General features: G+C 48.2%; 1 protein-coding gene across 1 annotated transcript in view; it reads left to right on the forward strand.

Moving 5' to 3' along the window:
- The window catches only part of LOC149360910 (monocarboxylate transporter 2-like), a 99,440-nt gene that overhangs the window by 24,059 nt on the left and 50,076 nt on the right, over nucleotides 1–25,305 (forward strand). The window lies entirely within an intron of this gene.

Genomic DNA, 25,305 nt, shown 5'->3' on the forward strand with positions numbered 1-25,305 from the left:
GCTTGCAGACCCATCTCATCACGCACTCGACGTCGAGGCCTACCCGCCTTGAGCGTGATCTCTCACAAGTTTCTTCTAAAATTTGTCGCATAAGTGTACAGGGCCACTAAAACTTGGGAAATAGTAATGGCCGTTTTTTTAGGATGGACCGTTCAAGTTTAGAAACTGAAATGAGCGTAAATTGTAACAAGGTAAATCATTATGAAAACCTAAAAGTAGGAAGTTGCTCGCCCGGAAACCCACTGTACACCTCCGGTTGTTTAAATTAACCCGGCGCCCTCCACTACGACGTCTTTATTGGGTCATAGGTTAAACCGCTTACCATGCCCTGCCTTCTGACTGACGGCAGCGATCTTCTTCCTCCTTGAGCTTATCTCATTTGTCTAAGTGGGGTCAGCGTTCTCCAATTCGTCCCAATCCGAGCTGTGTGCACTGACAGGTTCTTCGTTTGAAAATTTCCCCTTACCAGTTTCCTCCACATCCTGTTTCTTTTCCCCGAGTCCCTTTGGCGCGTATCTATAGCATTATTCAGGAGCATTCTTATCTCTGCTTCTCGTATGACTAAACCAAAGCATTTGTTACGGCCAGCGTAGCGAGCGCTAAAAAAAACGAGGTGGCGTCTACACGAGCGACCCAACACGCTGGGACATGCCACCAAGGCAACAACAACAAAAACAATTTGCTTCCGCAGGACGCTGTCGGTCGCCGCCGATCTGTGAACCTCACGTCGGTGCAACTGAATAAATGGGTCACGATCGTGCTGTCCAAGGCCTCCATATTTCCGGCGACACCGCTGACTACTGATCGAGTTCGGCGCATCCTACTGCTTTGGAGTCGCCCTCATTCCTCCAACGACTGCAACAGTTGCTCCCCGCTGTTCCAGTAGTACAACCTCGACAGAAGTTTACAGAGGAGATTACCGTATTCAATGATTTATGCGCTACAAGTAATGCGGACTTGCGCCACGTGGCAGACTGGAGTTGCTTCTGGACCGTACCCCGAAGCACCTCACGATCCATGCATGTTGGTAAGTGGTCGGAAGCAGTCTCCGCCGTCGCGCTCAGCACAGGCGGCACCAGCCGCTGACGACACCGAGGAGCATTCGAGATGGGCTCGTGAAAGAGCTTCGCGCTAGTCTGTTCTGTTTGGCTCAAGGCAGCCATCTTTCCCTGGCACTACTGCCAATAAATCAGCCATTGTTTCTCTTATCCACACGGGCGCCTGCTTACGTCGAAAGCACCATCACACACAGCGCCTATTTTGCCCTGACTTCTGAACACGCGGTTTTCTCGCTTTCGCCTCTGCAACAGCGTTGCCAGGCCCTAAAAAAAAATAGCCACAAACATCGTGAATGTAGCCAACCTGCAGCCAAGATGTCAAAAGCATGGTGCCAAGGTGCCACGAAAACGTCACCGGAAGCAGAAAGGTTGCCAGAAATCTGCAATTGCTGTAGGACCTAGAGCTGCGCCTCCTCTATTTTTACAATGCCCGCCGAGTACAGGCGATCCGACCGCCCGAGGGCCTCTTCTATCCTCCTTTCTTACTCTTCCCCATCGGCTTGCCTTGGCGCCTGCTCTACTCTGGTGGGGTAAGTACCATCTGAGTGCTCGAGAAAGGAAAAAAGCAGTAGCGCCGAAAAAACACACACACCTTGAAGAACGACGTAGGACAAGCGCTTGTCCTACCTCATTCTTCAAGCTGTGTATGTTTTTTCGGCGCTACTGTTTTTAAGCATGAAGTGCTTTTAGCTCCCGTTGCCGGCAGTGTGGTGACGTCACGCCGAGACCGAGAGCCAACATCCGGGCACTGAATTCCACTCAACCGGGCACTGAAACGAGAGCATCCGGGCACCGTACGAGATTTAACGAGACCCTCTAAGAGAGAGGGCTGCTTAGAGCAAGAGGGAAGCTCCAGGGCGGGAAGGGCTTTGGCCGGAAAAACTGCTTCCGCGCCGTCCCCAGGGATGGCGCCGCGGTCCCACACTCACGCATGTAAAAGACCGGCCGCTGGGCCTTCAGCTCATGACGTTGCCCCCTTCTGCAGGCAGATGTATACACGCTCGCGGAGTATTCGAACGCGCTGCATATACATTCTTGTCAGGCCTGCGTCACGTCGTGTCCGCGTACACTTCTGCATCGTCCTGCATTTCAATGCCGCCACCGTCACAGCTGCTTAAGCCGAGCAACGGAGCCTGACAGAAACCGGATACAGCTGACGAGGCAGGGCGGAAGAGATTCGCCAGACACTCACAGGAAACGATTGCGTCCACATGGACCAGTGCGCAGTATGTGTGGTGTGGTGTGGTGGGGTGTGGTGTGCTGAACACTATACCTATTTCAAGATTTTGACTAGTACCATCTACAACTAATGTGTTATGCCCGTGAACATTTCATGCTTACTCTACTATCGGTTACGGGAGAGGCGGCGATTTTTTCCTTTTTCGAGTACAATGGGCCATCTAGCCCAAAATAGAAGTTCTTCTAAACCATCTGAGTGGCGCCTGACACCGGAAAGCGGACGAAGACAATTTTTGAAACCTTCCCTCTTTCTTCGTGAGGCGGCGCTCTGCATCGCTCATGATGATCGGGCTGCCTGCCAGGTATGGACGCTTTATAGGGCACGCCGTTCGTGGTGCATATCACCGTGTCGCTGCTCATCGTGAAAGCGGTGCAGGCGCTGGTTTTAAAAGGAGCCACAGAGAGTGGCGGCGCAGCGGCGTTGGCATTGCGACGAAAGGCTGTTGCGGCTTGTTCGAATCATGTTGGTATTTGAGCTGCAATGCTGAAACATTGCGGGAGAGGCATTAAAACCGTTTGGCGCAAAATATGAAACCAGGTGGCAAATGGAGTCAGTTCTAAGTTATGCTGTTTTGGTTATTTTGGTAAGGAAAATGGGAGCATGAAATAAAGTAATAGTAAATCTTCCCGAGAGAGCATTTTTCGAAACTATCACGCAGCAATAGCTTTCAAGTCATAGCTCTACTTCTTGCAGGATAAGCTGTCATCGTTACGACAACTAGGTAAAGATTATTCGCTGTCCTTGGCAGCCTGCAGCTACAATTGTTTTAGGAAGCGAACAGTGAACTCCATTCGCAAATGCACGGCGCAGCAGCATCAGCTGTTACGCCATGTACAACCAGGCGCTAATAAAAGGATACAAAACTAAAAAAATGCGCGTGAAGAAAACGAGGGAAGACAAAACCGAAATGTGGTTCGCTTCAGCACGTGTTCAGGGGCGGTCACCGCAAAGGCCGAACACTAGGCAGCGTTTCTTCGTTGCCGTGTCAGCATCTCTCCTTCCACTGGCGTTGTCGGTCGCCGCCACAGGAGAGGGCGGCCAAACACATGAGGGCGTACGAACTGGTGTCTCCACACGGGCGTTACGTGCGTTTTGTTTCGTTTGTTATTGTGTTCCGCTCTCGCACGAGATGCTTTGTCCTGCTCGCGCGTGCAAAAGTGGCGCCACAATGCAAATTTGTTATGACGGTAAATATACGTGTAAATACAAGCAAATCGACACAAATTTCATGAAGTTAAATGGCTATAAATAAAGAGTTGCAGTGTATATAGCCGAAGATGCATGCAAAGTATCGTATACACGCTAATCCTGGAAATAGTTGTAAATATACGCAAATAAATGCACGTAAACGTCCCCTTCTTTTCTACAGTCGGTGCAGCGAAGCTCCTGAGCTGTACATAAACGAGCCTAAAATCTCCCAGATTTCCCACAAAACTGAAAGCAGCAGCGATGCTGCCATAATTAACCGGCGCCATTTTACTGCTGCTGCCAGCAAACCTCGTCAGCTTCGCGTACCACGCCATTTACCGGCGCGAAAGATTAACCATGGTGCCACGAAACGAAGGAACGTAACAACTTACAATGCTTCATTGAAAAAAGCGCCGCATCGCGGGTGAAGGTAGAGCTACACGAGGAGGGGCAGGAAGCAAGAATCTGACAGACGCGTGGCGTCGGAGAGAGAGAGAGAAAAACTTTATCATGGCAAGTGTGTTTAGACCCCCCTTGGGTCCCTGGACCACCGCACGGTCCCACTCTACGTCGGAACGTTCATGCGGTGTTTGTTCATGACGTCGGCACCCCGAAGCACCGCAGCAAGCTGCGATGGCGGGTCCGGAGACGAGAGCACGACCTCCCAGTCCTCCCAACTTGATAACGCGGGCTGTCCCTGCGGGGGAGGATCAGCAGGGCAGCCGAAAAGGATGTGGGAGAGTGTGGCGTGAGGGTCGCCGCACAGGGTGCATGCAGGGGAGGTGCCACAGTAGAGAGATAGCAGCTGAGGGGATGAGAGAGAGCGGGTCTGGAGGCGTCTCCAGAGGATCTGTTGGGAATGGGTAAGGGAGGGGTGTGGAGGAGGGTAAGTCCGACGGTCCAAGCGGGGAATTTGCGTGAGCTCTACAAAGGTGTGCGCCCGCTCTCTCGAGAAACCTGGACCGAGGCCGTCCTGAGCCCGGCAAATCAAACCTCGGGCCAATTTATCGGCAGCCTCGTTTCCTGGATTCCCAGAGTGAGCCGGCACCCACTGGAGCTCTACCCTGCGTGGTAAGTTTTTGGAGGGGGTGTTCAACAACTCCCAAGCAGGGGCGTGAATCCTGCCTCTCGCGAAGTTGAACAGAGCCGTTTTGGAGTCGCTAAATATGTAGTTTGCATTGGAATGTACAAGGGCTAGGGCGATGGCGGTTTCCTCTGCCTCCTCAGACGTACAGCCCGAGGGAAGGCGGTGTGTGAGGGGCTGTGCTAGGGCTGGATTGTAACCAACTGCTACAGCTTCATGAGTTGTGCACGCGGCGTCTACCCAAATGGCGTCCTGGGCTTGTCCGTAATACTTGTGTAGGGCCTTAGCGCGAGCCATGCGGCGAGGGATGTGGTACTGGGGATGAATGTTCCGGGGAAGGGGTTTCACAACGAGGGGGGTATGAATGTGTCGAAGAATTGCTACAAGGGATGTCTGATTAGCGGGAATGTTGATGCGAAGGGAAGCGAGGATATGCCTGCCAGTTGCGCTCGCGGCAAGTCTTAGATACTGTGTCTGAAGGTGCGCGTCTACTAGTTCCTGAATGGTGTTATGCATGCCTAATTCAAGGAGCTTGGCTGTGCTAGTGCTGCGGGGTAGGTTTAAGGCTGCCTTGGTTGCTAGACGAATCATGGCGTTCACTCGCTCTGTTTCTATGCGGTTCAGCTTAAGATATGGGGTGGCGTATAAAATGCGGCTAAGTGTAAAAGCATGCACTACTTTCATGCTATCCGCTTCGTCTAAACCTTTGTGCAGGGAGGATACGCGGCGTAGAAGTTGCAACACGGATTGCGTGGAGGCCTTGAGTGTTTTAAGGGTATGATCGTTGCGTCCGGAATCCTGCAAGTAAAGGCGAAGGATACGGAGTAGGACAGAGCTATCGCCACCGCGCGCCCATGAGCAGGCATGACGCAAACAGTGCTACCATCCGGCTAGCGCCGCAGCGCGGCAACTAACTGAAATGAGGCGTACCGACGGCGACCATTGGGAAGCGGGCGATGCGGCTGGCATTGTAAAAACAGAGGAGGCGCTGCCTAGAGTCAGAGTGCTTGTGATTACAAGGGAAGTGTAAGAGCATCGCTGATGTATTAAACAAATAAACGAAGACCAAGGCCCAGAAGCATGGAAAGGCGTGAGGCGTTTATAAAAGGAGTTGAAGAGTATTCGGAAATTTTGTCCTCGTCAGAGCAAAAGACTGGGTTCCTGAGACACATGCATAGTAATTTTAATTTTCATATAAATAAGGCATGTATGAAAGTGTTTGTTTTTTGCTTGAACATTCTTCAGTACTCTGTAAACAAGAGCATGATTTGATGCACATGTTGCTTTTGCCTTTTTTCTCCAGCTATGATTTGGTTTTTGCTGCCTTCTATTGCAAAAACCGGCTGTCTGTGAAATGCAGGTATTCAATGCAACATAAATGCATCATCATCATCAGCCTGACTACGCCCACTGGAGAACAAAGGCCTCTCCCATGTCTCTCCAATTAATCCTGTCCTTTGCCATTGTGGCCACCGCATCTCCGCAAACTTCTTAATCTCATTCGCCCATATAACTTTCTGCCGCCCCCTGCTATGCTTGCCTTCTCTTGGTAACCACTCCGTAACCCTTAAGGGCCAGCGGTTATCTTGCCGTCGCATTACATGCCCTGCCCAAGCCCACTTCTTCCTCATGATTTCGATCAGGACGTCATTAACCCGTGTTTTTTCCCTCACCCACTCCGCCAACTTCCGGTCTCTTAACGTCACATCTTTCATTTTTCTTTCCATAGCACGCTGCGTTGCCCTTGCCTTAAGCTTAACCCTATTCGTTAGCTTCAACTTTTCCCCCCTAGGTAAGTACCGGTAAGGTACAGCTGTTGTATACTTTTCTCTTGAGGGGTATTGGTAAACTGACAACTTTGTGCCAGACACGTGGCGCTAAAGCAATAGGGCACAGCGTTCACTGGGTCAGCAAACTCTCGCGAGCAAACATTAACTGCCACGTGCCAGGGTGGCAGGATGGGCGCGCTGCCTGTCCAGTTTCCGGAATGCACTCATCGTTACAGACACCAAGGCGCGTATAGCTGCCCGACACGACATAGCTTTCGCTCTCTAACCAGGTTCAGCTGTAGTTAGTTTTTCATTAACTCGCACTTTTCGTTTTCCTTTGCTTATCTTGCCGCGCTTTCCTCAATTCAACCCTTTTTGTTCGCCTCCATGTTTTCTCGCCATAGAGGAGCACTGGTGAGATAAAGCTGTTCTACTATGAAAGGCATTGACCGCTGTCTGTCAGCGCGAGCCGCCGTTAATGCTTCGGAGAAGCGCGCCTGCTAGACTCCCGGGATATCACTCGCCTAGCCACGCACCAATGAGGCATCGCACGCCAGTCTGCGGGACGGCCCCGTCGTGGACCTCTGGTCCTCTGACTGTCGCAGTGCCCGGTCAACAACTTGGGTTTTCATTTTTGCCTCTCCATTGTGTTAGTGCGCTCTAGGTGCAATAATTATTTAGTATTATAATCTCTATCGAGTGTTACTTTGCAATAGTTGCATTGCATTGTAAATCACTTTGTATGCGCTCGTACGAGTGATTGTGAAATCCTCTGTGTCGTCTCTTTGGAGTATAAACTTTGTTTTGTTTGTGAACCTTTGACTCCGGCCCATTCTCTGGCTTTCGACTGGTGAAAGCTGGGCACCAAACGACCAAACCTCTTGTCACTTGGTAGCTGGTTTCTGGCTGAGCTTGCCACGCTGAGTCGACGACGTCTCCTTGGAGACCGAGACTGCAACCCCCACACGCTCTAAGGGTGTCTGGGAACGCGCGCATGAGTTCATGAAGTTGTGACAAGGATGAAAGAAATCTCACGCCAGCTTTTTTCTCACAATCTTCAGATTTTGTGGCACGTACAGTACATATGGGGTATCTGCGGTCTTTTTCTTTTTTTGCTGAGCGTTGGTGTCGCCATTCTTCTGAATTTTCCTTTAAGCGATCAATGACTCAGATACGTTAGATAGCGGCTTCATAGCCTACACTGCAGTGGTTAACCTTTTTACCTTGGCTTCGAGATGCCCGAAGACGACAGACGGCTTGAAGGCGCCTGTCACAACAATCCAAAACTATGTCATTCTTTATGGGAGCGAGGCTGGTTCCATGAACACTCCTTGTCTTTTGTAACTCATTTGGGCTCAACACTAGCGAGCGAAGACTACAAATAAAAGCTAAGTATTTTTATATCCTGCTAACATCCATCTCACAGGTGTTCTCGAACTTGGCGTCTCCAAAACGGTGAATGAACTGGCTTATTTTCCTTCGTTCAAATATAAGCAGCGCTAACTTTTAGAACGAATACACAGAGGACATGACAAGATGGGCGCTGACTCCAACTATGTTTATTGAACACGTTTTTCGTAGAACATACAAGAAAAGACCTTTCTTGGCCTTTCCTTCTGTGGTCTGTCGCAGATACGCATGCGCTCACGGTCGTCTTTTCTTGTACGTTCTACGAAAAACGTGTTCAATAAACATAGTTGGAGTCCGCGCCCGTCCTGTCATGTCCTCTGTGTATTCGTCCTAAAAGTTAGCGCTGCTTAAATTTGAACGAAAGAAAATGCATAACCAACTAGCCCCGCAACGTGTTTTAAGAACTGACTTATTTCAAAGGCGACAACAGCATTCTGAGACAGGGAATAAAGGCAACCTTTAAAGGGACTACGTAACGAATTACAAGTCGCTTGTAAATGTTTTCAATGCTTAGAAATGATGCTAAGAAGCATTCGCAGCAAGTATAAGTCTTTGGAACTGAGCCAGCAAGTTATTATGAATTTTTAAAAACCGTCTTTTTAAAATTCGCGGGCCGATTGGTGTCCTCGTAGTGAACGATTTTGAAACTAAAATCGTGAAAATAGACGTCTGTAGTCCCGTGACGTCAGCAGGCCACCACACGCTGTTATTCGCTGCAGCCACAGCAGCCGCGACATCACGGGCACACTTCCGGTAGCCGTGAAAATCGTCTGCTCGTGCCGCCGCGCGACCCCCTTGGGCAAGCGGGGGCCAGCTAAGCGTTGCCTTCGCGCATATGTTATCAATTTACCTCTGCCGCCTATTTCTGTCGGGAGTTCCGGAGCCACTCGTGATAATCCAGGAAGGCGAACAGAAACCAGAGAGACGCTGCCGACGCTGCTGCTGGGGTGCTGGGTGCGACAACCGGAAGTGGCAAACCGAACGTCAGCGAATGACGTATTCATGGGCAGGGCCCAGTCCCATAGCTGTTTTCTTTATTTTTTTTTCTGGTGCCCTGCGTGTACGAGTTAAGGAGCGTATGCCTTATTCATCTATATCTTCGTTGTTACTGATGCTAGCTGAAAAATTCTTGCGCTGGGGTGACGAGTGATAAAATGCCTATCTCTGGTCTGCTTTGTGTAATCTCAGTTAAATCATTGCATAGTCACTTTTATAACGGCGGAAAATCTTAACATCTTTCTGCAGGAAGTCCGACACTGCCTCAGGTTTCCTGAGGAAAGCGTCAGCGAATGTCGCGATTCCACGTTGCCAAGTATCGCTTTAGGACACTATAGGACCCGGTAAGGGCAGTTCTCTTTGTAGGTCTTGGCACTGAAGAAGATCGTGGGGCCGGATCCCTTGGATGCTCTCAGATAGATGCTAGCTTCAAAAGGCCAGCTCGCTCAAAAAGCTGAATTGCTTCATTTTGCTGGTTTGATAGTTTTGCAGATTTAATCTCTCAGAAGTTTCATTAATCTGTTGCTTGATGCTCCAGCTGTCTCCTTGTGTACTGCATGTGGTACGATGACAAACCTACCCTACTTGTCCGACTGTAGTAACTCAGTAGCTGTAGTAGTTGAGAATATATTTGTTGTTCAGAATATGTACGCGCTTTACATATTTGCAGTGCCGCGATTTTAGTATCAAGATTCACCTCAAGATTCACCTCCCTCCCCTTCCTGACACGCATCCCCTCTCACACCACTTTCCTTCCCCACCCCCGGGGCCTCCCTCCTCGGAGCGAAGGCCCTATTTAATCCCTGCCAATGATGAACGCTTTGCCCAGACGAAGACAAGTCCCCTTGTCGAAACGTTGGCTCAAGCAACCTGAGGTTTTCCCCTCCCTTGTTCATTTTGTGATCGCCAAGGACCATCTACCCCACCCTCTCTCCTTTTGTACATGTAGTTTAAATGTCTGCCATTACTTTTGTGAATTTATTGTATTTACAAAAAGTTGGACTGCTTCAAGGTCATTAACATATAGATTGAATAATAAAGGACTCAATATAGAACCCTTCAGGACTCCAGAGGTGATTGCCGTGAAATCGCTATGGAATTTTGAAATTGACACATATTGGCGCCTATCTTGTAAAAAGTTAGTAAGCAGTTGTAAAAACGAACCTCGAAATCCCAGCGCAGAAAGTTTATCAAGCAAAAGAACGAGGCAGATGCTATCAAAAGCCTTGCTTACGTCCAGAAAAAGAGAGCATACGGCTTGATTCTTATCAAAAGCTGAATTTAGCACGTCAGAGAATTCTTCAAGAAGAACCGTTGTTCCTTTTCCTGCTACAAAGCCGTACTGACAAGGTGATAGAACACTGTGCGTATTCAAAAAATTCGTCATGGTAAGTAATAGATTCTTCTCAAAAATTTGGCCAATGCATGGTAGAATAGAGATAAGTCGGTAATTACTCATAATGTTTCTAGAGCCACCCTTGTACAAAGTTATAACTTTAGCAGTTTTCATTGAAGTAGGTATTATACCACTAGAAATGATACTGTTAAGGATAACTAGTAGAACACCTTTAATCGCTTCAAAATTTCTGCCCAATTCAGAAACCGTGAGGCCGTCATGACCAGGAGATTTGCTGCGTTTAAGACTGAAAAGTATACACCGTAATCTCTTAAGGAAAGCAGATTCCATCACACTGAGAGGCATAGGACAGTCGGTAGGAGGGGTTCGAGATGCACCAGAGACCAGAGAAAAAAACTGTTGAAGTCATTCGCAATGCTCTGTCCATCTTTATGAAAATGTGAGATGAAATATGTATCATTGTAGATAGCAGCGCTCCCTCCTTTCAGACTATTCACCAATGACCATGTTTTCTTGCTGTTAAAACGTGCGTCACTAAACTGAGACCTAAAGTGGTTGCGCTTGGCCAGACGGATCATGGCGTTGACACGGTTCGTTCACTTTTAAACTGCAGTCGTAGCTCAGAACAGTTTCGGGCACGTCTTGATCAAACCTAGAGCAGATCTTCCTCTTTAATGGCTTTCAGTATTACGGGTGACATTCACTTATTGCCTAAATTTTGTCACCACTGTCACCATGCGGGAAGATTCGGCTTTGTGTGAACGAAAAGCATCGACGAAACTGTCATATAAGTCCGCAGGGGGCACACTGTGAATAAAAGAATCCTAATCATGCTTTGCTATTCTTTCATCAAGACGCTTATAATCAAGTACTGATACCTTTTGCTGGCTGTGCATAGATGCAGGATGGCTGGAACTATCTGTTAACGAGCAGCAAACGAAATAGTGGTCTGCAAGCTTGACCTCAACCACAGCAGACCGCACCGACAGGTTTTGAAAACGCGCGTTGATGTGGTCGATCCAAGACACGACCAGCTGCCCAGATAAGTATTCTTCACGTGTAGGGCTGTGGATTGTAGTCGCTAGTCCGCACTTTGATAAAGTGTCCAGGTAATCTGCGACCGTTGGCACAGTGGGGCGTAGAATATCGATATTTATATAACCGATAATGCACACGTGCTCTTCGCGGGAGAATGATGATATTGCAGAATCTAGCTCAGCTAAAAAGATTCGACCGTTACAACACGGAGGGCGGTAAACTGTGAGAAGAACCAGCGACAACCAAGGTGTACTTAGGCGCAGCGCAACTATTTCTCCTTGAGTGAAAGGAATACTAATTTCAGAAACGGACCAAGAATCCTTAACAAAAACTGCGATTCCTCCTCCCATTCTTTGTAAATTAGTGTAAGAATATAACTGGTAGCCTGGCAGCGAGAAATGTAGTAGAACGTCTGACGAAGCGTTCACTTCCGTGAGAGCAACGACGTCAAAACATGAGTGAAAAGGGTGAGTTAACGCACAAAAATGGTCCCAGTGTTTCCGTATACTGCGAATATTAACACGAGTAAACTCAAATGAATTGCCTGTTTGATACTGAAAGAACTTCCGGACTTCAGAAAAATCGGAACACTTCACGAAACCTATATCAGACATGGTTATGTTAATTTCTCAAGATCCGAAAACTCGTTGATGCGAATGAGAGGTGCGCCTTCGGACTGTTTTGCAAGGACCTTCCCATTTTCGGTCCAGACGAACTCAAAACCCTTTTGTTTGCCCCGAGACCTTGCTAGTCAGAACAACTCGCGATTAACCCGAGACAAGTTATCGTTAAAAAACAGCCGAGGAGACTGCTCGTCTGGCATCAAATCAGGAAGGCCCTTCCGAGCTCCGAACAATTTCGGCTTAATATAAACTGACTGCGTTTGCACTAGGATCGGTGGGATATAGTCGCATCTGGATGGCAGCCAATGGAGTGCTGAGATATACATGCTCTGTTCTGAAAGTAGTAGGACTCATTTTTGTAAACAAAATTTATTCAAGAGAATAGTACAAACGATTATAATTTTTCAAGGTAGCACCCTTCCGCACCTACACGCTGCTGCCAATGAGTTTTACAGTTTTCGTACACCTCCAGGAACGCCTGGACCGGAATGTTGTTTAGCTCCCTCGTCACGGCCTGTTGAACCACCTCTACCGATCCGTGATGTTTCCCCTCGAGCGTCGATTTTATTCTCGGGGATAGAAAAAAGTCTGGCGGGGCCAAGTCGAGGCTGTAGGGGGGCTGAGGCAGCGTTGCCTCCTTGTGCTGGGCAAAAAATCGGGGTCCTCATTGAGATAATGAAGAAGATCCTACCGGTTGGCCTTTTCCTCCTCTTACAACACTCCCGACACCAACGTCGCGCACGCTTTCCTCACGGATAAGGTTTCTGTCACGATCTCAAAAACTTGGGTTTGAGCAATGCTCAAGTAATCAGCAATCATTCTGATACTCATTCTACGATCACCGTTAAGTAAATGTTTCCCTCGCTACACATTTTCGTTCGTCTTGCTGGTCGAAGGGCGTCTGAAGCGGTCTTCTTCCTCCACTCTTTCCTTACCTTCTCGGAAAAGCTTGTGCCACTCAAAAAACACCTCATCTACCCATAGAAGCGTCACCGTAGGCCTCCTTAATCATGTTGTGAGTCTCTTTGCCCGTTTTACCAAGATTTACTCAAAATTTGATCGCGTATCGCTGATCCAGTAAACGCTCGACGATTCTGCGTGACGAGACGTTTCGACACGGGTTCATAGTACAAGCGACCTCCTCTCTCCAACGGCCGTGAGCCGACTGCCGATTTTCCCCAGCATTCCCAATATCCCCCTTCAACGACACTGAACGCGCAGACCACCTCTCGTCCGCCCGTTCGCACAGGAAAAAACCAGTCCTACTACTTTCAGAAGAGACCCTGTATGCTGGTTGAAAATCTGTTATGTTTAGCTTGCCTGCTAAGGCACTTAAGAGAGAGTGCAGGTTTTCTTCAGATTTGACTGGAAGGCCGTGAATCTCGAAGTTACATCTGCTGTACTGTTCGAGATCATTTATCTCTCCACTCATCCTGTCAATCACCTGTGTATGGGAAACTACTGTTGAAGTGATTGAAATTGTGATCGAAGCTAGGTCTGCAAGCTAAGCCTGATTAGTGGTCACTGTAGCAAGCACAGAGTCATACCGTGACGGAAGGAAGTCAATAGCGGACTGTATGTCCTCGACTGCTGAAGCAACCTTTTCACTAGTTTCCCTGACCAACAATAGTTCTTCAATTTTCACCATCAGTGCTGATACAGTAGTAGTCAAAGTATCCAGCTTCACATTCAGAGCAGACTATTGCTGCGAGAACGAACCATCATCGGGGTTGGATGCTACGTCAGACTGCGTCACCGAATCATTCTTGCATGAAGGACACTATCACGTTTCGCGTGTTACCGTACTCATCTTCTTGTAGGCGCTATCAGTAACTGACGAGCAGTTTTTCCCCGGGTGAAATTCGCCCTCACAGGCACAGCAAGTCATACATTTTCTGTCTTTCGGTATGGCTTTTGAGCAAGAAGTACGCAAAGAAGACATGGCGTAGTCAGCGGCAAAACCCGAAAAGTGATGAATTACAACAGGTGTAACCAACACTCACCTGTCAAAAGCGAAGCAAACACTTAGACCGGGACAAATGTTTGCCGCTGACTGCCTAACAATGTGCCAGCTTTGTTGTTTCAGTATGCTGAGGACACTGTTATTGTTGCATGTGCAAATAAATACACTGATGCTGTTACAGCACTACAGATGGCAGCTATTAAAGCAATGGACTGGTTTAAGTCTAATCTTATTAATATTAATACTTCTGAAACAAAACTTATATGTTTTCATAACCCATTAAAACAAGTTGAGTTGAGTCACCCTGTCTATTTGCATACTTCCTCTTGTTTTAATTGTAACTGTGTGCCAGTAAAATATGCGCATTCGGTCAAATATCTTGGGCCGATCTTCGACAGTGATATCTCTTGGAACTCACACCTTTCTTTTGTTTTCCAAAGACTTCGTGCTGTATCGTGTGTCCTGCATAACATTAGATATTTTATGCCTTTTTCTGTCCGTAAATGTGTTGCACATGCTCTAGCCTATAGTGTGCTGAGATACGGAATTACTGTTTTTGGTCACTGCACGGTTCGCTGGCAACACAGGGTGAATTCGCTTCCGCGTTTGCTTCTGAAGAATATTGCTTACGACCTGTCCATTGGTAATGACATCGATATTTTTAGAAGACTTAAGCTTCCAAGTTTTAACGCTTTGTTAACAGAAACTATGATGCTAAAACATTTCTGGTACAGTCAGTTCACCATTCCATATGTTCCTGCTCGGGATTTAAGACCAAAATACCTCTACTGCATTCCTCGCTCCGCAGTGTACTCCACATTGAAACTAATTACACCCTGAAAAAAAATTTGAGGTATGTCTCCGCGTTACTTCCTGCCCCGTAATTATTTAATATCTATTACTGTCTTATTTTGAAATTACTGTCATTCCTCTTGATGTTGTAATATTGATGTTGTATTTGTTTCACTGCGTTGTTGACCTTTTTCTTTTTTGCAAAGTTCATTGCAACGTCTCTGTTTTCCTTTGTTTTGCCAATGTTCGCTGTCTGCTAGGCGCTACCACTCAAGCCCTTTGAGGCTTTGGTAGGCCTGATTTATGTTGTATGAAAATTGACATGAATAAAAGTTTACCCACCTACCTACCCAACTTATCAAGGCTGACATGCCTTTTAAATGTGAAACGCCGCAAGTGGAAGCTTTCAAAGCGCTGAAGCCCCGCCTCGAATCCCCTCCTGTGCTCGGGCACTTTGATGAAAACGCCACGTCAAAATTTCGCCCTTACTTGTACGGACGACCATTCATGGTTGTGAGCGATCACCATGCTCTGTGCTGGCTAGCCAATTTGAAAGATCCCTCCGGCCGCCTTGCTCGTTGGAGCCTGCGCCTTCAAGAATTCGACATAACTGTAGTCTACAAATCTGGCCGCAAGCATTCCGACGCAGACTGCTTGTCGCGAGCCCCCGTCGACGCAGCACCGGAAGAGGAAGAAAGACGGCGACGCTTTCTTAGGACCGGTAAGCACCAGCAGTTTCGCGCAGCAGCAGCGCTCGCATCCTGAGTTGCAAAGCTTGGTTGATTATTTGAAATGTAAGCCCGCATTGCCTCCCCGAGGGTTCAAGCGCCAACTGTCGTCCTTCGCTTTCACAATAATGTCCTCCTGAAGAAGAACTTCGCGGCCAACTGGACAGTGTATCTTCTTGTCATGCCCAAAAATCTCAGGCAAGAAGTTATGCATGACAGGCATGACATGATGAGCCGACTGCAGTTCACCTCGGGATTTCAGCGCACGTTGCACCGCATCCAGGAGAAGTACTATTCGCTGCGGCTAGCTGCCGACGTTTCCTATTACGTGAAACGCGCCGTGAGTGTCAGCGGCGCAAAACGCCTCCGATTAGACCAGCCGGACTCCTGAACCTCACACCACCTCCAACTAAGCTATTTAAACAAATAGGGATGGTCGTCCTCGGCCCCTTTGCGACTTCATCGTCAGGTAACAAATCGATCATCGTGGCCACCGCCTACATGACCCGCTATGCCGAAGCAAAAGCGTTGCCTAATGGTACCGCAATAGAAGTCGCAAAATTTTTATTGTGAAAGCAATACTGCTCTCACTTTCGAGCCATTAGCGTGGTCGTGGCGCTTCCACCATTAACCTTTAGCTGACCCCTGTGGTGACGTCACGCCAGACTGAGAGAGACAGGGCCCCAGCTCGCGCGGTTAGCATGGGCGCGGCGGAGCTGCCACGGCGCACTGCGCAGCTGCCACGAGAGGGCGCGCGTTGCTATGACGTCACACCAGGGGTATAAAGGTGGGGGAGCAGCTCGGTTCTCGCGAGCGCGGCTTCGGCCGCTTATCTGTTTTTTGAGCAGCGTCCGCTCCGGCGGACGCAGTTGTTGCTGCGACGCGCGTCTTTCCTTTCCTCTTTCTCCTTCCTCTGATCTTTTAACTCTCCTCTATCTGCACGTGGAAGCGGTGGTGGCTTGGCTCGAGCCAGTAGCAGGCCCGTGCAATTTCCTTTTCATCCTTCTCTCAGTCACAACAACAACGGTTGCTCCCAGTTGTCGTGGTGGAGCTACCTCGGTATGTCGGATGATGTGTATAAGGCAAAGCTCCAACGAAATGCAGCAGCCAGGAAACGCCGGCGCGCTGAAGAAACAGATAAAGAGGTGGTGGCTCGACTCGAGCCAGTAGGCAGGCACGTGCATTTCCTTTTCATCCTTCTCCCAGTCACAACAACAACCGTCGGCGCAGAGCGGCGGTAGACACGGCGGATGCAGGCTGAAGAAACGGATGAAGCTGCTTTCGCAATTTCCGGGCTTAACCAAGCTGTGCCTCTGCCAATTTTTTTGTCAAATGAATTCTCCAGCGACACGGCGCCCCCAAAGTGCTCATCACAGACGGAGGAACGGCGTTTACAGCGGATCTGACGCAAGCTATTTAAAACTACAGTCAGACAAGCCATCGAAGGACAACTGCCTATCATCCGCAAACCAACGGACTCACAGAGCGTCTGAACAAAACCTTCGGAGACATGCTCTCCATGTACATCGAAGCCGAACACAAGACGTGGGACACCATTCTGTCCTACGTGATCTTCGCCTATAACACTGCCGTCCAGGAGAGAACCAGGTTTTCCCCATTCCAACTTGCTTACGTCTGGAAGCCCAGGACAGCACTCGACGCAATGCTCCCGCACGTTTCAGACGAAGACAACCTCGACGTCGCCGCTTACCTTCATCGCGCCGAGGAAGCCCGAAGACTTGTGCTGCTTCGCATTAAAGACCAGCAGCACAACGACGCCCGACGCTGCAGTCTGCGCCGACGAGACATGCATTACAAGCCGGGTGGTCGTGTTTGGATATGGACGCCAATTCGACGCCGTGGATCGAGTGAAAAGTTGTTGCGACGCTACTTTGGCCCGTACAGGGTTCTCCGTCGCATCGGGGACCTATACTATGAAGTCATCCCCGACGGCTCGCAAGCCTCTCAGCGACAACGCACACGCCCGGAAGTCGTACATGTAGTACGCCTTAAACCATATTATGCAGGCTAAAAGACTCGAAGTTTGAGTTCTCCGTGTTTATTTTCATTTTTCAAGCATCGAGGTGGTGGTGGTGAAAAGTGAAAAACTTTAATACCCAAAGAGAGTTTGAGGGTCAGAAAACCCTGCTCCATGGTCGGTATCCTTAGTACGGGACACCTCACGACGAGGCCCCGTCTCGCGCCCGCTTTACTAGAGCTCTTTGGGACTCCAGTGTGGAGCAGTTGAGGAGGGCAGCCTCCCATGCCTCTCGGGTGGAGGTGGGGGAAGGGGGAAGGTGAGGATTCTGAGTACATGCCGCACCATGTGAAATATATCGCAGGTCTCTCCACAGTGCGGGCAGCGCCCATCTGTGTTCGGATCGAAGTGTTTTGCTATGGCAGGACAGAGAAGAGTTCCTGTCTGCAGGCGCCGCAGAGTGGGCTCCTCCGCCTTACTCAGCCCCTTGGCAGATGCTGAGTAGAGACGGTGGCTGTCGCAATAATGAATTAGGTTTTCGCGGAACCGCAGAAGCGGTTTATGAGCTTCTGAGCCAGGAGAGCTAGGATGAGGAGCCCGGTGTGTGAGCGCGCGGGCGGCCGCATCAGCGGCCTAATTGCCTCGTATACACCCTGGTGGCCAGGAGCCCAGATCACTTTTGTGCGAGTTGGATCGGCGGGATCGGGTCTTGGAATTTGGGAGGCAAGAGGTGGTATTTCGCCTGAAAGATCATGTTCACAGGCCCGGCGAGAGTCTGTGATAACCGTTCTCGATTTTGGATCGGCGGCAGCGAGAGCTATTGCGACGTCCTCCGCTCGTGTTGAATTTGGCGCCCGAAAAGATAGCCCATCGACATTCATTCCCCGGTGGACTACGGCAGCCGTGAAGAATCCCGCAGGTGACGGCCCTGTGATGTCCACGTAGTAGACGCCCTCTTCATATCCATATTGCCTCTGAAGCGTGGAAACCCGCGCTTGTCGTCTGACTTCATGTGAAGCCATATCCATGTTACGCGGGAGCGGAGCGACCCAGAGCATGTGGCGCCACAGCACCGGGATGTTCTCCATCCCCTCTGGGATGCATGTGCGTTGGATGTGTAAGCGGATTAGCAGGCGGCGCCCAGAAACCGTCTGCGATAGCCGCGTATATTGGTTCGCGAGGTGGGCCTCCCGCAACTCCTGATATGAGTTTACCACTCCCAACGCCTTCAGTTTGGCGTTGGAGGTAGCCACCGGGAGGTCCAGTGCTCGCTTTGCTTGCTTCCTGATGATGGCGTCAACGCGCTCGTCTTGTTGTTTGGTGGTGCGTAGGTACGGCACGGCGTAGAGGATCCGGCTGGTCACGAAGGCATGGGCGAGCCGTAGCGCGTCCCTGCTCCGCAGACCACCCGGCTTGTTGGAAACACAGTGGATCATGCGCCCTACCTGTTCACCTATGCTCTTGAGTTTTGCTACAGTAGAGTCCGGCCTAAGTTTGTTATTGATGAACAGACCCCAATCCGGAACTCTGCCACTTCTCTGATGGGACCGCCCGACAGAGTTATGTGTAGAGACGTGTTGTCCTCAAGCATCGAGGCGACGCTCCTTTGGGAGGGGAGTAATGCCACGTATCATTGTAGTGTCAGTTCGTTCGCGCTCAAGGCCGCTGGAAAGGGATGTTACCATTTTTGATCGTGACGCGAGAAGCGACCGGACTTATCCCGATTGATGACAGCCATGAACAGCAGCATCTACATATTTCCAGATTACTGTAGATGATCTTGACATGTTAAGAAGCAGTTAACACTTACCTTTCTAATCTCTCTACATGGTTACGAATGAATCGGCTAGGACTAAATACTAGTAAAACTAAATATGTCGTTTAAATAAAAAAGACTCCGATCAATAAAAAAGACTCCATTGCAATGAATATAAAGTTTGAAAACACGCTGATCAGCCAAGTAAGTGACCAAAAATTTCTGGGAGTCTGGTTCCCTGAAGATCTTTCATGGACGTGCCATATTCTTAAGCTCACCACTGATCTCTGCCGAGTAGTGGGTAGCATATGCAGAATACAGAGTCTATTACCAACGTGGCTGAAAATAAAATTGTATCACTGTTTATTCTACTCCAGGTTATGTAATGGCATCTTAACATGGGGCACAACGACATATTCTAACTACAACAGGTTATTGGTCCTACAAAAAAGAATGTTAAGAATGTGCGAAAACTTCCATGGAAACTCAGGAAACTTACCCACACAACCACTTTTAACAAAATATTCTATGCTCCGGGCCGACCAGGTTTACTATTTCAAGTTACTTCTATGGATTCATAAATACAAACTCTATCCAACTTCCTCAGGTAATTCATCTCGCTATTCAATCCGAAACCCTACACTTAGACTACCAGCTATAAGAACAAACTATGGACGACAAACATTAAACTTTCAAACAATTAAGATGTTGAACAGAACCGATTTCAATGTAGATTTCTACAAAAGATTTCCTGTATTCAAAAAAGAGTGTAAAAATGTTTTGGTTTCAAGTGGTTTTTCCTTTGCTTTGTAAATACATTGTGTGTTTTTGCATGCATATTGCCGCCAGGTGTCCCCGGGCGGCGCCGAAAGGACGAAGAAGTGAGGAACTCGCGTGCTCTCGGAGCTGGGACTCTGCTTCTCTGTTGGCGGCTTGCGCCTAGCCTGTGTGATTAAGGACCCATCCGTGACAATATTATCCACTAAAAAGAAGGAAGTCAGATAAACAAAAAATATTCTGTGCTTTCTCTGTCCCAAAGTTCATTATTTTAGCCTTGCTACTACCGTGTTTTTATGCATTTATTTACATGTCATTATCAGATGTGCAAATGTTTTGTTTGACTCACAAGTGCAGTGCCGCTTGCCGAAATGTAATAATTAATATTTTTTTTGTGCTGAATTTGTATTGGGGGGCCGAGGCCCCGTCAGGCGTTGTTACGCCTTTAGCTTCGGCCTCCCCTTAGACACGTTCTAAGAAACAAATAAAGGAAAAAAAAGTTTCCATGCCGGCTTTAAACTGAGCGATGCGGCGAGCGGCGGGCGTTCGTAGTTCGACGACTGACGAGCACATTCGTTGCTTACGCCGCTGCCGTGTGGTTTAGTTCTTTTGCAGGCGGAAGTCAGCCAGATAATGAGTATAGTTTGTAAGTATTATTGCTGTCTTTCTGTCCGCTGGACTGCCGTCACTAGAACGTGAAAATAACATCATCATCATCATCGAACTGCCTAAGAATTTGCTGAGGACGAACTGGTTGGCTAGATGCTTGCAATAGCTAATGATTCCCGGCACACAAGAAATAGATGGAGTGACAGAAAACGCACCGGTGCTTTGTGCCGTGTTTCCTGTCAGTCCTCGCCTTTTTCCTGTGCATCGGGAAGGATCTGGCCTGGCTACACTCATTGTACGAGAAAGGCCTCTCCCACTTCTCTCCAATTAACCCTGTCCTGTGCCAGCTGCGAGCACCCTATCACCGCCAACTTCTTAACCTCATCCGCTCACCTAACTTTCTAGCACCTCTTGTTACGCTTGCCTTTTCTTGGAATACACTCCGTTACCCTCACCGACCAGCGGTTACCTTGGCTTCGCATTGCATGCCCTGCTCAAGCCCATTTCATCCTCTTGATTTAGACTAGGATGTCATTAAACCACTTTAGTTCCTTGGATCGCTCTGCTCTCTACCGGTCTCTTAATGTTAAAGTTATCCCTTTTCTTTCCATAGCTCGAAGCATTGTCCCCAATTTAAGCTGAACCGTTTTCGTTAAGCTCCACGTTTATGCCCCGTAGTTGAGTACCGTTAAGATACAGCTATTGTATACTTTTCTCTTGAGGATTATTGGCAAACTGCCGTTCATAATCTGAGAGAACCTGCATTGTGCGCTCCATCCCCTTCTTATTATTCTAGTTGTTTCCCTCTCAGATAGACGCATTCACTAGCAACTTCCCGCACCTTGCTAAAAGATGTACGTGAACTGCTGTTCTGTTGAGAGACACTGGAACGTTACTTTGGTTTTCTAAAGGGTTGAAAATTAGGCGAGTTGGTACGAATTCATACTGGTGTGGCACCACAGGGACAGGGACAGAGACAGAGTGACAACAACACAAGTGCTCACTAACAACTGACAAAATTTATTAAAAGCACAAAAATATATAGACAAAGCTTATGGTTACATGCACAGTCATAACACGGTTACAAAGGTTACAGGCAAGAACACGTTAAATCACGACGAATCTACCTGTTATCATGGTTTAGTGTTCTTTGAAGATAATCAACCTCGGCGTCAAGCAGCAGCAAGGATGGCAAACTCACGCATACACCTGCCGACTTCCTTATGCGGAAGGCCTCCATAATCTCCCGGGAAGTCTTATCTTTATGCTTCCAGAGAACGCGCGTTGCCTTGAACAACGGGGCACACTTGTGGCTTTTTACATGCTTAGTCAGGTGCGTCCCCGGACCCCCGTTAAGTGACCTGGCGTGCTCCTGGAGGCGTACATTCAGACAGCGTCCCGTCTGCCCCGTGTAGTGTCGACCGCATGTTAGGGGAATGGAATACACCACACCGCAAGCACAATCCACAAACGGGTTGGAGTGCTTCACCCCACAAGCGTTCCTTCTCTCCCGCGGTGCGTCACACCTCTCAATGGCGGCACATATCCGCCCTACCTTATTCTTGGCTGAAAATATCAAGTCCACCTCATAACGGTGAGCCACCTTTTAAGGCTGTGAGACACACTATGTATGTAAGGGATGCAGGCGAGCTTTTTCCTTCCCTGTGCGCTCTCTTTATGCGACCTAGTTCCCTTTACACTTTGTTTCTGTACCGTAAGGATCCGGTGCGACACCGAAGCCGGCACAGAGGCCGGGAACCCCGCGTTTTTTAGTCTGGCCACCTGATCAGCGAACGCTTTGTCCATCCGATGGAAACAGTACTTTGTGAAAGCCGAATTTAATGCATTCAACGCAATGCCATTCTTAATCAACTTCGAATGGCCGGAAGAGCACCAGGAAGCTCTCACGGAGCTACGCAGACGACTGCTAGCAACCCCTGTTCTTGCTCACTTTGATGAGAAGGCTCCACACCGACACTAGCAGCATCGGCCTGGTTGCTGTCCTCGTCCAACACCAAGACGGCGTGGAACGCGTGATTGCGTATGCGAGTCGCGTTCTGTCTTGCCCGAAATTTGCTACTCTACCTCGAAAAAGGAGTGTCTCGCGGTTGTGTGGGCCACGATGGAGTTTCGACCTTACCACTACGGCCACCATTTCAAAGTCGCGAGAGATCACCATTCCTTGGGCTGGCTGGCCAACCACGGAACCGATTAGTTCACCTAGCAAGGTGGAGTCACCGCCTAGCAGGAATTGGATTACAAAATTGCGTATAAATCTGGACGCAAGCACGAAGATGCCGACACGCTCTCCCGCGCACCGGTCCAGATAACTGATGACAGCACAGAGAATAGTTCGTTTCCTTAGAATAGTTAGCGATTCCGACGTCATAGCGAGGCAGCGAGCTGACATAAACTTACAATCTGTCATTGACCATTTGGACGGCCGTACTGCTACCATACCCAGGGAGTTGTGTGCTGAGTGCGCACCGTCGACTCCAGCCTGAAGTTGTGCACGTACTCCGTATGAAGCCCTATTTTACGCACTGACAGCGCTTCCACAGTTGTTTCCTTTTTCTTTCTTTTTCTCAGGGCCGTTTGCCTTCTGTCCTTTCGCTCCTTCGTTTGTTCTTACGTTACACCCTCCAGTTAGCTCGTAGCGTCCCAGTTGTTCTTCGTTTTTTTCTTTTTTTTTTCGGGAGGGGGGAATCATGCTACTAGGTGGTCCCAGGTAGCATCAAAAGACAAGGAGGTGAAGATTGGCTTACGCGCCCTGAGAGCTGCTTCTGGAAACGCTGCTTGTGAATGGTGTCTCCATCCTTGGTTTCGTGAAAATATTCTGTTTTAGTCTATCACCTTTTCTCGATCATAAGAAAAGCGTTACGTGGGATTACGTTTTAATTTTTAGGTGTTAACAAAGAATAGCGCCGATAAAAATCTGATCCCTAAAGTCAGGAACTGTTCTGACTCGCCTGATAATCGCGAGATGATTGCGGAGCAGAAAGTCAAGAATATTCTTCAGTAGAACTTGGTGCGGCGTTTGTTGGTGACTTATTCTTTGAAACTGAAGGTAGCGCTATTAAGAAGACTACACGGCACGAGGACGACCCAACAAAGAACACTACGAGCAACTAGTTTCTTCCTCGCTCCACGGATAATATATAAAAGCTTTATCACACCACATGCGCACAATGGGGTGCCGCCAGCCGTTTATAGCCTACAGTCGTAGGTCGCATTCTCTTATCTACCTTCACTGTATGACATTGCAACCAGTTGTTAGCCGCGTTCTTCTCAGTTGTCTCGCCCTCTCACCTTGATAGCGTTGCCTTCAAATTGGAAGAAAGATGAAGAATGGTAGCGCATGAGGCGCTGTGTCTCGTAGGGGAACTCACGATCTCATAGAAACTACACTTTCTCAGTAGTGCTTCAAAAGCTGAATGAATGCGGACTGAATTTCCTGCTTGAAATACATAATTTATGCTTCCAAAAATTTCATAAAACTAAAAACTCCACCAAACAGACAGCTGTCCGATCCCAAGTACGATAATACACCAGAAAGTGCTGCAAACTGTTGAGAATTCGTGCAACTCGGGGGTCTGTAAAAGGTCAGATGTAAAAGAGGAATGCATTTTTTAGGTCAGTTTTGCACAGTGTAGCTTTGCATGAATAGTCACTGAGCAACAGTAGCATGCTTTTTATACTTTGTCCAAAGAACAAAGATATCCCCGCGACGAGCATAACGTTCTTTGCGATTGAAGTTAATATTAGAGGAGAATACTTGCAATTAAAATGTTCTGTCATCCAGCCACGATTCACTGCCTAGTACGGCATGAGCTTGAGTTGTACCAAGTAAAGCGAGGAATTCGTGCTTTTTATTTTTAATGCTTCCGGAATTAACAGCGATAAACTTAAGTTTCGTAATTTTCAGTTATGTGCTTAGTGACAGCGTAGTCTGATAGTTTTTGGAGATTTTATACAATGCCAGAAGTAGAGTTGTAAAGGTAAACTTTCCCTCCCTTGGCAAACGTGTTGAAACGAACTCTATACTTTTTGTCACCATTCTCTGTAGCGTATTGTAAAGCTGAGATCTGGGCGAGTTGGTATGCATTCATACTGGTGAACAGCGCAAGAAGGCGGGACAACGACAAGACAAGCGCTGACTATCAACTGGGTTTATTGAAGGACGGAAGGGTATATATACGAAAACGTAACACAAAGAAGTAAGAAGATAGTGTGAAAAGGGTCGTGAAAATCAAAAACTATGTCACATGGGAACTGATGTATGCTAATTCCTTGTTGTTAAGTGTCCCGGAAGAATTGCTAATGCATTCGTCACCTTGCCTGTGGATGTAATGCGCTTCCATTATCTCGCGCATGAGCTTATCTTTCTGGCGGAACAGAACTTCCCAGTTCTTCGTCACCTTCGTCAACTTCCCAGTTCTGTTCCCAGTTCCCAGGAACAGAATAAACCCAGTTGATAGTCAGCGCTTGTCTTGTGGTTGTCCCGCCTTTTTGCGCTGTTCACTAGTATGTCTCTAGCGTATAGAAGACGTTTCTTCCTTTGCTAGCGCACGCGAATAGGAAGCCCTCATTTGCGGATATGTGGGTGCTTTTTTTAAATTTATGCGTGGTTTCGAGCAACTTTTCTTTTTCTTTCTTTTTTTTGTGGAGGAAAACTTCGAAATAATCGGCTTGTTCTTGTCCATACAAAAGCTACCGATTCTTTGAGCGCGCTCAACATCTCACAATTTATTCCTGACCCCAAAATGTTTGGTTCAAATCCTGATAATTTATCGTCTGATTTTACCAAGTTTATTCATCGCTGCCTTGCCGCCCGAAAAAGTCCAGGCTACTGCTTCGCGACCTACTCCCCGGAATGTCTTCCTGCGTCAGGACTGCATTTATTTCGATGGTGAAAGTTAGATCCTGCGCCTTAAGTTCG

Source organism: Amblyomma mixtum, chromosome 2, assembly GCF_055824585.1.
Source record: "Amblyomma mixtum isolate Tamu chromosome 2, ASM5582458v1, whole genome shotgun sequence".
NCBI lineage: Eukaryota > Metazoa > Arthropoda > Arachnida > Ixodida > Ixodidae > Amblyomma > Amblyomma mixtum.